At 36.8% G+C, this 14422-nt stretch overlaps 1 long non-coding RNA gene across 1 annotated transcript in view; it reads left to right on the top strand.

Annotated features, from left to right (window-relative positions):
• The first annotated feature begins 1654 nt into the window (after positions 1 to 1654).
• Positions 1655 to 14422, top strand: part of LOC139076058 (uncharacterized) — a 39083-nt gene continuing 26315 nt past the window's right edge. Inside the window, exon 1 of the long non-coding RNA XR_011527289.1 lies at positions 1655 to 1865. This is a non-coding gene — a long non-coding RNA (uncharacterized lncRNA). The remainder of the gene's footprint in view (positions 1866 to 14422) is intronic.

Here is a 14422-nt window from a genome sequence, read left to right as displayed (position 1 = left end):
TAACCCCATAGCATAAAATAATTTCCATTCCTGGCCTCCACAGTGTATTTACGTTTATACAAATCAGTTAATAATGACTTTGAGTGGAGTCATTTTCATCATCCAATTTATTCCAAGAGGTATGGATGGAAGCTCATTCTTCTAGGTAGAAGTCAGTAAATTTCTTGTTCACAAATTTGATGAAATCCAGGCCCACTCAAAGCTGAAAGGGTCTGCTCAACTGAAGGGGTGAGAGTAACAAACATAGTTTTATCTATTCAAGTTTTACTCATTTTTGCCTAATTTCTAATAACTCAAGATTTCAGTGACTTTTCAAGCCTAATTGAAACAATCACCAGTGTCACAGTGAACCCAGAAAATTTCACCAGAGCGAAGGCTCGTGTCCTGTCTTGCTGCGGGAGGCCTCCTTTGGTTGACAGTGTTGCCATCGGAGGTAGCTGCTCAGGAAAAATTCCCACGGGGTTATGCAGGACTTGAAAGACCTGAATCTTGCCTCAACTATCTCACAATTAAAAGATAAGCATATTTTTTAAGTGGCTGTAATCTTTTTTATATCTAAATAAAATTTTTATTTTTGACTAATTTTAGATTGACTGAAAAGTTTCAAAGATAATGCAGACAGTCCCCCCACACAGCACACCCAGTTTCCCCTGTTGTTACTAATCTAATATTCCTATCGCAGATGGGTCACAGCTAATGAACCAATACTAAGATATTATTATAAACCAAACTCCATACTTTACTTGGGTTTTATTAGTTTTTCGCTAATGTTCTCTTTGTGTTCCCAGATCTCATCCGGAATCCCAGGTTCCACCTAGTCGTCAGGTCTCTTCAGGCTCCTCCGGGCTGTGGCAGTTTCTCGGGCCTCCCTTGCTTTTCATGACCTGCCCAGTTTTGAGGGGTACTGGTCACTATTTGTAGAGTGTCTGATGTTTGCATTTGATGCTTTTCTCAGGTTAGGTAGGTTACGGTTTTTTGGAGGAAGACCCACAGAGGTGAAGTGCCACTCTCGACATTGTATATCTAGGGTACATGGTGTCAGCGTGGCCTACCATGAAGGATGTTGATCACCTGGAAAAGGTCGTGTCTGCCAGGCTTCTCCACTGTGAAGTGACTTCTTCCCCTCGCTCCACTTTCCGTCCAGTACTGTTCGGAGACAAACCCCCAAGCATGGCCCACAGTTAAAGGGTGAAGAGTTAAGATTCACCTCCTTGAGGGGCAAATACCGACATAATTATCAACATAATTGATTTGGAATTCTCCTGTAGAGGAGACTTGCCTTGTACCCCCATTTATTTGCGTATGCAATCATTTATCTCACTATGGACTCAGGGATATTGATTTTCTACTTGAGTTATAATGAAATAGCATGCTATTTTTTCTTGCTCCAATTATTCCAACTTTGGCTGTTTAGAGCTCTTTCAGTTGGCTCCTGTGTCCTTTTGACATATCACCACCACCATTGTTTTGTTTTTTGTGCACTTTCTTACTTTTTGGCACTTTGAGACGCTGCTGACTCATTTTGCCCCATTCCTACAATCAGCTGTTTCTCCGAGGAGAAATTGGAGAATGGTATTAGGAATGAGATATGAGCACAGGGTGTACAATGACATTTAAGCAGTTGCTTTTTACTTGCATGTGGCTGATTGTTTTCCATTGGGCATCGTCCTGCCCCCCAACTCTGACAGTGAGACACCTCCGTGTTTAGCATTTGTGTCTGTGCCTCCTCTGTGTTTTTTCACATTAGTCAATTATAAGCAGTGGATAGTCTCAAGTATCTTTGTTCTCATTTCCCAGCTTGAAAATAGCTGGAAAGTGATGTCATTATCCTTATGGACGTGAAGAGAAGCTTCATTGGATTCCAGGTTAGTTTTTTATTAAAATTACTTTAGCACAAGTTAATTAGTTTCACTTTTTTTTTGGTCAGTAAATAAATTCCAGAGTTTGTCAGACACCATCTAACAGGAATTCTTTTTAGAAGCCAAGCTATAAATTGTGTGACTAGTCTTATTAGAATACAATATAACTCCCGCGTTTTCTAATAGGTTGTCAAAGGAAAGTGATAAGTAGAAAATGTATTGTATTGATGTAGACAGTACATGAGACAGAATAGTGTGAGTAAAAGTACGTTGTAATTAAAAAAGAAAACCTTGTGTAATCCATGATCTTAATTTCTCACAACATAGATGTGCTGACGTTTATCTCACTAATATATTTGGATAAGCAATAATGTTGGAATCATTATCAACAATTGTGTAGGGGTTCTTCCAACTGGTACTCAGCCCCAAGTTTGATAGCACCTACTGGTCAGGATAGGCCAGGCCAGTGTTCTCAAAATGTGGTCTCCAGACCAGGAGGCTGAGCATCACGTGGAACTTGTTAGACAGGCAGTCTGTGTTCCGACGAAGCCCCCAGGTGATTCTGATGTATCCTCAAGATTGGGAAATACTGGACGCCAAGTTAAGCTGCAACTCTAGACTTTAGTGGCTTAAAACTTTAAAAGTTTATATCTGACTCAAACTACATGCCTGCACCGGGGGTGGAGGGGCTCTGATCTCAGTCACCAGGCTGCCAGCAAGACAGAGGCCTCGTTACAACATCTGTTTCTGTAGCAACAGCAGCTGGGAAGTGAAACACACACTGACTCTTAAGGCCTCTTTTGGGAAGTAACACTTTCCTCTTCTCCTCGTAATTCTTTGATCAAAGAAAGCCTCTTGGCCACACTTAACTTCAAAGGGAGTGAGGTAGTGCCATCCTACCAGGTGCCAAAAAGGAGGGGAAGATAGACTGATAGTATATGTCATGAATATCTGTCACAATAGTCCATATCACATTTTTCCCAATAGAAATATAATGAGATGTACATATGTATTGTAAAATTGTCCAGTATCCACATTAGAAAAGCATGAAAAAGTAGATTAAATTAATATTAATAATATATTTTATTTAATTCAATATATCCAAAATATTATCATTTTGACATATAATCAGTGTAAAATCAGTAATGAGATAATTTGCTTTCATTCTTTTCATCCTAAATCTCTGAAACCCGGTGTGTATTTTATGCTAGAGTATATCCTCGGTTTGAAGTAGCCACATTTCAAGTGCTCAGTAAATACATGTGACTACGGATTGCCATTTTGAGCAGCATTTTGAGCTTGTAGAGACAGTGTCCACCACATAGTAAGCATTCCACACATATTTGTAAAATGTTGAAGGATTGTCAACCATATATGTTTTAAAAAATAGTTTTACATCTTTATCACACTAATAGTGCTTGGATCTTGGGTTTTCTTTTCTTAACTTCTTTCCTCCTGTGCATTTCTCCCACTTCTTTAGTTGTATCCTAAATTTCAGGGATATTTGTGAAAATCAGATTTCAAAACTTTCATCAGAAAATCATTACGAGTGTGTAATTTTTCTTCACATCTTGATCTATTTGCTGCAGGTGTCTAGTTTTATATCTCTCTCTACAATTTCTTGCTATACTCTCTGTGTAACATTTTTGTGTATTTAGGGACCACAGGTCTTTTCAGCATTATGCCAAATTTAAGCTGAGCTTATGAAGTTTAAACAGATGGCCTCCACCCAGACTGATGTTCAAATGTGAGGATTAAATGCAAAGATAATATCCAGGAGAGTATGAAATGCTGAATTGTAGCCGTAAGGCCCGGAGTTATGTCTATAACTGCTCAATAAAACTGTCCAATAGAAAATAGTTCTCTATTGCCATGATACCCTCCTTGTATCCTGCATTTTCTCAAATGTGAACTACATGTTCTTGTTTATTTAAGACAGTTTGATTCAACATTTTAAAAAATGTAGAAACATACTGAATGAAAAATTAAAGTTCTGAAATGCTGTGAGCCACAAATAAGGAATATATTTGCCAAAAAGGTGTTCATTCTCTTAGAATGACCTGTTCATTGCCCATTTTCACCATTGCCTCAGAATACCAGACACGTGGTCAAGTGATTTGATAAGCGATAACTATACTTACACAATAAGTCTTCTACAGAAAGCTCCTAAAGGACACACTTCCAAAAATCTTCTTTATATCAAAAGGAGCTTAGCTTAATGTGGTGCTTTGTTTCTGAGTTTTGAAGGAAAAATAAAGGCCCAGTGGTTTAGCAAATGATATCTTCTTCCTGGTACACTCAATGTATATGCAAGTTCGTTCTGTTGTGGTTCTGACCAGTAATATTAAATAAGGGGAAAAAATCTTAGTGTTCAGGTGGCCATGAGAATGTAGATCATGCTCCTCCAATTACAGGGGTGAATCTGCTGAGGGCCCTCAGCTGCTGGGCTCTGAATTCCATCCACTCCTTTGTGCTCATCCCACACTTCTGACAGGCTCTTTGTACCCAAAGATGGAGACTGGCATGGATGGATGTTGAAGTAGAAAGGTTTCTGGGCGTTTTTCACAAGACCTCTCTGATGGTCTACTTTGGCTCAAGGACCCCCTCGTGGGTTTGCTGAACCTTCCTTAGACACTTCCACCTAACCTGTCTTGTCTTTTTCTTTGCACTTGGAGTCAGGCCTGTTTGTACTCCGGGGCTTTCTGAGGCTTGTCTGGCTACCTCCCTGTTTTCTCTCACGCAGGCGTTTCTTTGAATAAAATCCTTATGTATTTAATCCAGTCTTAGCATCTGCTTCTTGGAGGACCTGGACTAATATAAGTGCCTTGGAAACACTTGGCTTTTCAGTGAGGGTCTCCTCTTCCTAGAGTGGAGTGGTGGGGCCCGAGCAGTGTGAGGAGGGTGCCCTGTGGGTGCTGGTGGCCTCGGCCTGGTGCAGGGTATTGGAGCAGGTGACAGCGCGTTGGCAGAGGAGAGCAGTGGTGGATGCAGGGCTTCAACGTGAGGTGTCAGAATCCACGAGAGAGAGGAGAGGCACAGGGACGAAGGGCAGTGGTAACAATGGGACATTTCTTGCACACAGGGGGAATTGAACCAAAACTAAATTAATGAGTCAGGTTTGTCATTGTCAGAAGTGAGAGTTTTAAATATGGAAAGTGGGAACATTATATAACACCTGTGGTTTGAGGTTCAAATGTGAAAAGAATTGATGGTTTTCAATGTGGAGATAAATGTGGTTATAAATGTATGTATATAAACAATATATGTTCCCCAGCTTTGTCATAGAATAACAACACCCCAATAATAATGAGCGTATCTATCACCCAGATGTTGATTTCTATCTAACACTGTTCATTAAATGAGCTGGAACTCTGGAACTGGAGAAGGGAAAGCACAAGATGAGCTTGGAACATTATTTTGTGTCAGAAAGCATGGAAGTCGCAATGAATGATAGGGTCATGTCAAAAGGACACAGGAGTCAGCTTTACGAGGTTCCCACTGACCAAATTTGGGACAATTCGAGGATAAGGTTGACAATAGTGGGTTATAATCAATGGAATAAAATAAGAATCCATGGGTCCATGCTAACATAAATAAATAAGTAAGTAAGAAGACAAAAGTTTTCCTTCATAGAATGTCAACTAATAAATGTAGAAGAATGAATATAAGTAGAAAAATCACAATTAAACAGCAATCATGATAATAATTAATTCAGCCAAAAAATATCACTGGATGCTAAAACTATGAGTGAAAGTTTGAGGAGGAATAGAATATTTATATCACAAAGTATTTCCTCACAAAATATTTATTAATGATAAGGATAAAAGAACAACCGTACAGTGAAAAAAATAAAAGAAAAAACTGACAGCAGCCCCCTTAATCAAGTGATCAAAGTTAACGACTCCAATAATAGGAAAATTCCAAATCATGTACGACCTAATAGGATAATGAAACATACCACCTCTTCTGTCAAATTTCTCCCAGATTAGGCTCTCATTATGAGGCAACGTCAGAACAAAAATCCCAAATTGAGGCATGTTAAAAACGTAAAGAACTGATTAGGTCCCAGGCATAATTTTCATCAGATCAAACAGCTTGAAAGAACGTTGGAAAAAGAAAGCTGTCATGGGCATGCACTCAAGGACTTGCTTCTCCCACTTGCTCTGGAGAGATGAGAAAGTACATCCGTCAGGTTAGATGCCACGGGTCGCAGCAGCCACGTTTCCCCAGCGGCCGTGTCCGCAGCTGCCCGGAGCTTCTTTACTTGGTCTTTCCCTCGTCAGGAAATTAGTATCTGGAATTCTCCAATAATTATAGAAAAGACGCAAACTCTATGTGACTAAAATTCATCTAGGCTTAGATTTATAAGCTTAAAAATTATTTAGAATTGATTTATGCAACAGAAATTTTTTTTATGATTTTTACATTTGTTGTTATTGTTAATACTAAAGTATATTAGGTAACAGATGTGAATACAACCGGAAAAGACGGTTTTAAAAACCCTCATACATAAGCCTTTCCCTCCTACTTGTCATCCCCCCCCACCCACTACTTGTCATATTTTACAAAAAGGTCAGGAAGGAGAAGGAGGAGGAGGAAGAAAGCACAGTTATGAAGGGTGCTCTACGTGCAAGAATGAAACTGACATTTATTAAGTTTATATCACGTGCCAGACACTATTTTTGATGCTTTTTATATTGACTAGCAAGCGAGAAAAAAGCTGAGAGTAATTAGTAATCTTGCTTAACAGCAAGTTAGATGATATGTCTGTGTTTCTCCAAAGCTCGGGCTTTATCCTCAGCGCTGCTGCTAAATACTTAAAGAGCTGTGTAACCGGTGAAATAAAGAATGGAAACGCTCCACCAGATGTCAGTGTCTAGGGGGTTTAATGCTTTTCTTTCAATATAGTTTCTTTATTTTAAAAATTTGAACAAACACCCAAAATAGTCTAAAATGTGTTAAATTTAACAGACTTTAAAATATGGTGCCTGAAAATGTTATTGTCTTGGAATATTATCAGAGTAATGTTGATGTTTTTAGTAATTTTCAGTTTAAAGTGAAATTGTGTCCCAAAGCTTCTCAGTAAAACATTACTTTAAAAATCTGGGTCAAACAGAATGTCCTGAAATGGCTAACAAACAGTATTAGGTTTGTCAAATAAAGTACTATTAAAAATTGTGTGACTGAAATGTTCTCTGAATACTTTTTAATTTTTAAAAAGTCTGGTGATTAACACATAATGCTCAAGTATTAAGTGAATAAAATGTAAAACGCTCAAGTATTAAGTGAATGGTTCAATTAGTTTTGACAAATGTGTACACATTCACTTAAGACGCAGAACATTTCCGTCAATCAAAACGTTTCTTTGTGCCCTTTCCAGGTCAGTTTCCACCTCCCTCAAAGCTAGATGCATATGCTGATTTGATTTCTATCATCATAAGTTAGTTTTGCCTATTCTGGGTCTGTATATACATGGAACGGACAGAATGTTCTCTGTTTCTGGCTTCTTCCACTCAGTGCAACATTTTCATATTTATCCACGTTGTTGGAGGTATCAGTGGTTTGTTCCATTTTATTGCGGTTAGTGTTCATTGTTGGAATCAACAACAGTTTGTTTATCTATACTCCTGTTGATGGACATCCAGGCTAATTTTGGCTCTTACGAATAAATCTGAATGAACATTCTTGTACAAGGGTTTCTGTGGACATACGTTTTCAATTCTCTTGGTCTGGAATTGCAGGGTCAAAAGGTAGATGTGTATTCCACTTTTTAATCAATTGCCAAACATCTTTCCAAAGTTGTGTCATTTTATACTCCCGCCAGCACAAAGTATGAGAATTCTGGTTGTTTCAAATCCGCTCCAATATATGGTTTTGTTAGTCTGTTCCATTTTAGGCATACTTGTGGCTGTGTAATGGGATGCTTCTGACTACTTTTAACAGAGCTGAAATATAGGCCATGAGGAACACTGTGCTAGTCATTAGGGCTGCCACAAATATTTTAGATCTCCTCTCTTCTGAACATATGATAAGATTGCACTAGTTTGTCTCTAAGCTTTAATATTAGACATGCATAGTCAACAACAGGCCCTCTGCAGACTTGTGCTGAACATGTAGCGAGACATAGAAATAACCTTTGTTATATTAAGCCTTTGAGATTTTGGTGTCATTTGTTACTACAGCATAACCTAACCTAACCTGAAAAGTGGAATGCGGTTCTCAGTCTTGCTTGCCCCATTGGGGTACACTTCGACTATCAATGAACTCAGGATACCATGTAAGAGAAGTCAGGATGTGTTTGGAGGAAGTAATTTATGTTTTGTGAGCACCACCCATGTGAAAGACAATCTAGGAAGTACTTAAATTATTCCTTTGAAGATTCTGTTACCTTGCAATGTGATTTATTTTTTGTCATTCAAATGAGGAAATAGGATTAGAGTGTTGATTACCTTGTTCAAAGTTATAAAAGCCAGCGAGTGTAGGTGGCCTTTCTCTTTTACTTGTATTCTTTTCATTGCTCTGCGCTGTTTGAAGCTGGGAGATACTGTCAGTGACAGTGCTGGATGGTGTTGTTACGGCCTCTTCCACCGTATGCGTCAATGTGAAAACAAAGAATGTAAAGAGTAATGCATTGTTTCTTATTCCAAAAGCAGTATAGTTGTTGACAAAATGGGCAAGACAGAACTTCAAATGGCCTGAGGACACATTTTGTGAGCCAGTGTACACCAGGAAGTATAGCTATAAATAAAATGGAATTTCAAAGTGCAAATTAGGGATCTGTGTCCCAATGCGCGTCCATGTTTGACAGAATCGTGGCAGTGATGGATCACATAGGAAGAATTTCCACTCACTTGCCAAAGTTCAGATGTGTTTGTTACTTTGTCAAATGAGAGTAATCTGCACTCATCTTTTCAATAATTCCAATTTGCTTAAGTGATACCAACACCGTAGGACCTGTTATGGAGTGGTGATATACATACAGATACACAGAGTGTGTGCACAGTTTTCATGATGGTTATGTTTCTAAGTGATATTTTTCATTTAACTATGTAAGAAAGAGGTAAGGAAAAAAATGAAAAGACATTTCTTTAGGTCCAGCTCTTGAACTATAAGAGGGTGACTATTAACTTCTAGGTATTTTTGAGACTTCTTTACATTTGGCATTTATGTTGTCTAAACAAATTTCCAAGGATTTAAATCATGTAAAATATATTCTCTGACAAAAGTGAAAATAAGCTAGAAGTCAGCTGTAGAAAAACAAATGACAATCCCTAAACATTTGGATTAAGAAACAAACTTCCAAATAACTCACAGGCCAAAAAAGAAATCAGAATAGAAGTTAGAAAATATTTTTAGCTAAATGGTATTGAAAATACAATATATCAATCTTGGGGAGATGCAGCGAAAGCAATGCTTTGGAGGGAAATTTGAGTGTTAATGCATATATTAGTACATAAGAAAGCTTGAAAATAAAGGATCTACACTTCCATTTCAAGAAACTATAAAAATGGTAAATTGAATCCAAAGAAATAAGAGAATTCAGGAGATAAGAAAGAGAAAGCAAATATATAACAGAGAAAATTGACAGAGCTAAAAATGTGTCCTTTGAAAAGATTCACAAAACTAATAACATTCTAGCAAGACTGATAATGCACAAGTAGAAGGAAACACAAAATAAGCATCTGAGAAATGAAAAGGGACATCACTACATTGCACAGACACTGAAAATACAATAAGAACATATCGTGATGCTCAGCATCACTAGCCATGAGAGAAATGCAAATCAAAACCATAATGAGATACCAGTTTACAACCACTAGAATGGCTATTGAAAAAAAAAATGGAAAATGACAAGTGCTGGTGAGAATGTAGGGAAATTGGAACCCTCATACATTGCTGGTGCAGCTGCTTTGGAAGACCGTTTGACAGTTCCTCAAAACGTTAAACATAGTATTACCATGTGACCTAGCAATTATACTCATGGGTATATATACCCAAGAGGATTGAAAACAGGTATTCATACAAAAACTTCTACACAAGTGTTCATAGCAACAGCACTCATAATAACCAAAAAGTGGAACCAACTCAAATCTCCATGAACTGATGAATGGTGCAACAAAATGTGGTGTATCCATAAATGGAATACTAGTGAGTCATAAAAAAGAAGAACGTATTGATACATCCTACAACACAGATCAACCTTGAAAACATTGCACTAAGTGAAAGAAGCCAGACATGAAAGGCCACAAAGAATATGATTCCATTAATGTGAAATGTCCAGAATAGGCAAATCTATAGAGATGGAAAGCAGATTACTCTTTGCCTGGGGCTGGGAGGAGGAGGAATGGAAAGTGACTGCAGGCGTGGGGTTTCTTTTTGGGCTGGTGAAAATGTTCTGGCATTAGTACCAGTGATGGTTGTACAACCTTGTAAATATATTAAAGACCACTCAATTGTACACTTTAAAATGGTGAATTTATGTGAATTATAGCTCAATAACAAGAGAACATATTATGAACACATTTATGCTAAGATGTTTGAAGAAATGACATAAATTCTGGAAAAACACAACTTGCGTAAAACTAAATAGAAAATTTAAATAGCCATGTTTGTTAAAGAAATTGAATTCTCAATTTAAAGCCTTCTCAGACACATGCAGAAGCTTCCAGCCTAGGTAGCCTCCCTGGTGAGTCTCGCAAATATTTGAGGACAAAATAATGCGACTAATGTCAATCTTGCACAAACTATTTCAGAAAATAGAGAAAGAAGGGGACAATTTCCGACTTGTTTTATGAGACCAGGGTAACCCTGATGCCAAGATCACACAACAACTTTGCAAGAAAAGAAAACTGAGGCCAAATTCTTTCATGAACACAGAGGCAAAAACCCCCAACAAAATAATTCAAGCGAGATTTATTCCAGGAATTCAAGATTGGTTCAACATTGGGTCGTGAATCAGTATACATCACCATTCTTATCATCTAAAAGCATACAATTAACTTCATAGGGGCAGAAAAATCATTTGATAAAATCCAACATCTGTTTAGTATAAAGACGCTCAGGAAACTAGGAATAGGGGGTATCTTCCTTGGTCTAATAAAGGGCATCTAAAAAAATGACAGTCTGCAGCTAACATCCAACACAATGGTAAAATACTGGACGCTTTCCTCCTGCAACTGGAAACAAGATGAGGGTGTTCACCCTTACCTCTTCTAGTCAATATCCTATTGAAGTTCCTAGCTAAATGAAAAACGTAGTCCGAAAGTAAGGAGAAAGCTGTCATTATTTGCAGATATAATAATCATTTGTGCAAAAATCTATGAACTACTAAAAGAAATAATGGAGTTTAGTAAGGTCACTGGTAAATATATAAATTACGTTGAATGTTTATAAACTAATAACAATTAGGAAATTAAAACACCATTGTTCAATTTACAATAAAACACCATATTCATTGAATAGAAGACTCATTTTCATTAAGATGTCATTTCTGTCCACATTCTATGCAATCTTAATTAAAATCCCAGCATTTTTTTGTGTATGTGTAAGCTGGCAAGTTGATTCCAAAATTTATAGAGAAATACAAAAGATCTGAAATATCCAAAGAAATATTTTTTGAGTACCAGACGTTGAGATTCCTACAAGCTATATTGATTCAGACAGTGTTCTGTTGGTGCAAGGTAGACAAATTAACCAATGGAACAAAATAGATTCCAAGAAACTGAGTTACACATACACAGTAATCTGACTAAAGCAAAATTGCAATGGCAGTGTAGTGATGAAAGAACGGTCTTGTCAGTATATGGCGCTGCATCAATTGTATATCCTTATGCAAAAAGTAAATCTTGACCACCATATACACAAAAATTATTTTGAGATTGATTCTAGACCTAAATGTGAAAGGTAAAACAACGCAATTTCTAGAATAAAATCTAGGAGAATATATTCAGGGATAGACAAAGATTTCTTAAACAGTGATCCAATAAGCACTAACCAGAGAAGATTGATAAAACGATAGACTGGACTTGATTAAAACAAGTGAGATGGGGGGCAACTGGAAGCTTTACACATGCCGGTGGGAATGTAATTAGGTAGAACCACATTGGAAAGCTGGCAGTATGTACTAAGGCTGAACATATTGATACCTATGACCCAGCACTGCAACTACTGAGTATACAACAAGCAAGATGAGTGCTCGTTTCCAACAAAATATGTTTATAGTGATGTTATTCATAATAATAAAAAACTGGAAACAGCACAAATACCTATCTACAGTAGAATACCTACACAAAAATTCTTGTGCATTCATACAATGGAATTCTACACTGCAATGAGGAAATACTGCTGTTTGCAACAACGTAATATCACATATACAATGATGAATGAAAACATGTCGAAAGAATAGTAAATAATATATGATTCTGTTTATAGGAAGTTTGAAAACAAACGAATACTCAAGGACAGAATAATTCTAACCCTTGGTGGGGATTTTCACCAGGTGAGAGCCCTGGGGCAGTCTGTATTTCATATCATGTTTGTGTACAATTATTTACCCTTGTTACCTCAAATTTACATTATTAAATGATTCAGAAAATTTTTTATAGTTAATTTTGCTTGGTTTAATTTCTCCCAAGAGCTGAATTAAATAGCATGAATCTGCAAGGACAAAGAATGCTGACATTCTAATAACTCATTATGGAGAATGTTTGTGTTTTAAAAAGTGAAATTCAGACATTTGGTAAGTCCTAATTGATGTTATTGACATATTTTGACGTGGGTGTCTGGTATAACAAGAACTCAGAAACACTAGCTGGCTATCTCTGCCTCCTTGTATGAATTTACTAAAAGCATATCACTCAAAAATCAATTATCATAAAATAACTTTAATATTTATATGCAACTATAGAACCTGGTTCCTGAAAAGCTTTACCTCAAAAATGGCTATGACTGAATTCCTAACAGAAGTTTTCTCTGAGCACCATGTGACCCTAGGAGATGAAATAAGGTAAAATACACATGTGCATGCACATACACATACACACACACACAAACACACACACACACACACACCCTGTAGTTTTTTAAATTATATAACTTTTCAAGATTATGGGTGCAAGTTTCCATGGGAGTGAATCTTAGAATATGCGTGAATTTTTTCAAGCCCCTTCAGCCACTTTAGCAAAAATATCTCAGAAATCAGGTAACATAGCTGATGAGAAAGCAATATTTGAGCAGCTTGCCCAGATCACATGGTTGATGATGGTCTTTTAATTTTAATCATTGTGGAATCTACCCAATAAGCCAGTATAGGCAGTCCTCACTTTTGCACGGTACCACGCTGATGAAAATGCATGTGTGGGAACCTGTCCTCGATTCACATGGTTCCGTGGCATCCAAGATTGGTTACAGGGCAAAGCAAGCACCCAGTTCAATATGCACTGGTTTCACTTAAAATAATACCGAGGAGAGCAAGGACCACCTACCATTATCAACCTCTCTTTTAGTTTGTGAAATTATAAATTAAAGGAAGTGGATAAAATTTTATTTTTTCTACTTCAGAATATTATAATAATAAATAGTTCCATTGTGTTGATATTGAGAAAAATGTGCAAATACTTTATACCAATGATTTACAGATTTTTAAAAATGATAATAAATCACTTTTTTAAAAAACATCTTGTTACTCACTCTGAATATTCTTTTCCCCAATACACTTGACTTGTAGAATTTTCCTTCATTTCTAAGAAATGATCAATAAAGACCCTTTTAAAGTTGTTATTGTCAAATTGACTCTGAAAATCAGAGATTCTCATACAGTCACTTAAAGTTTACTGCTTTTCACTTTTGGTGTTTATATTTTTATATTTATTTTAGTAAATTTAAAAATAGAGAAAAGAAGATTCTACAGATTGCCTTTGACATCAACATTTAAATAACCATTGTCCAACTTGCGGTATATAATTTTTCAGATGGTTTACAACTTGGCAACTTCTTTAAAAATGTCATCATGTAGAATGATGCTTAGGCAAAACCTCAGGAGAGAGCTATGGTGGGTTGTCCCTTGAGAAGATTGTTTATTTTATTGAAAAAGAAAAGTCTAAAAGATCATTTAGATTAGTGATTGAGATGGATGTTATTACTGATGTTAAGTACTATAAGAAACACTCCAACTAATATTTAACTTACCTAAACTTTTAAATTCTAAAATCTTCTGTGGATTAATTATTTAGGAAAAAACTCAAGGGCCCCGATTTACTCATGTAGGTCTCGATATAAACACATTATTACAGGTCCTAGGGAAAAGGTGTGGAGTAGGAGGGAATTTTCATAAATCTTCTGGTTCCTGTTTTCCCAGAGCTACTTGTCAGAGTGACTGCAGAAACAGGCAAACATTTAAATTTAAAAATTCTTTTAGAAATCCATTTCTATCATTAAGCCATCAGGAATAGGAGTATACTTTTGTATTTGATGTGAGGTGGGAATCAAGCATACTGTTTCCTTTTAATGGAGAGTCAGTTGTCCTAATCCCCTTAAAGAATACTTCATCTTTTCCCCATTAATTT

The sequence above is a fragment of the Equus przewalskii genome, chromosome 15 (assembly GCF_037783145.1).
Source record: "Equus przewalskii isolate Varuska chromosome 15, EquPr2, whole genome shotgun sequence".
Taxonomy (NCBI): Eukaryota; Metazoa; Chordata; class Mammalia; order Perissodactyla; family Equidae; genus Equus; species Equus przewalskii.
Note: the sequence above shows the minus strand (reverse complement) of the source record. Positions and strands in the feature narration are given on the sequence as shown.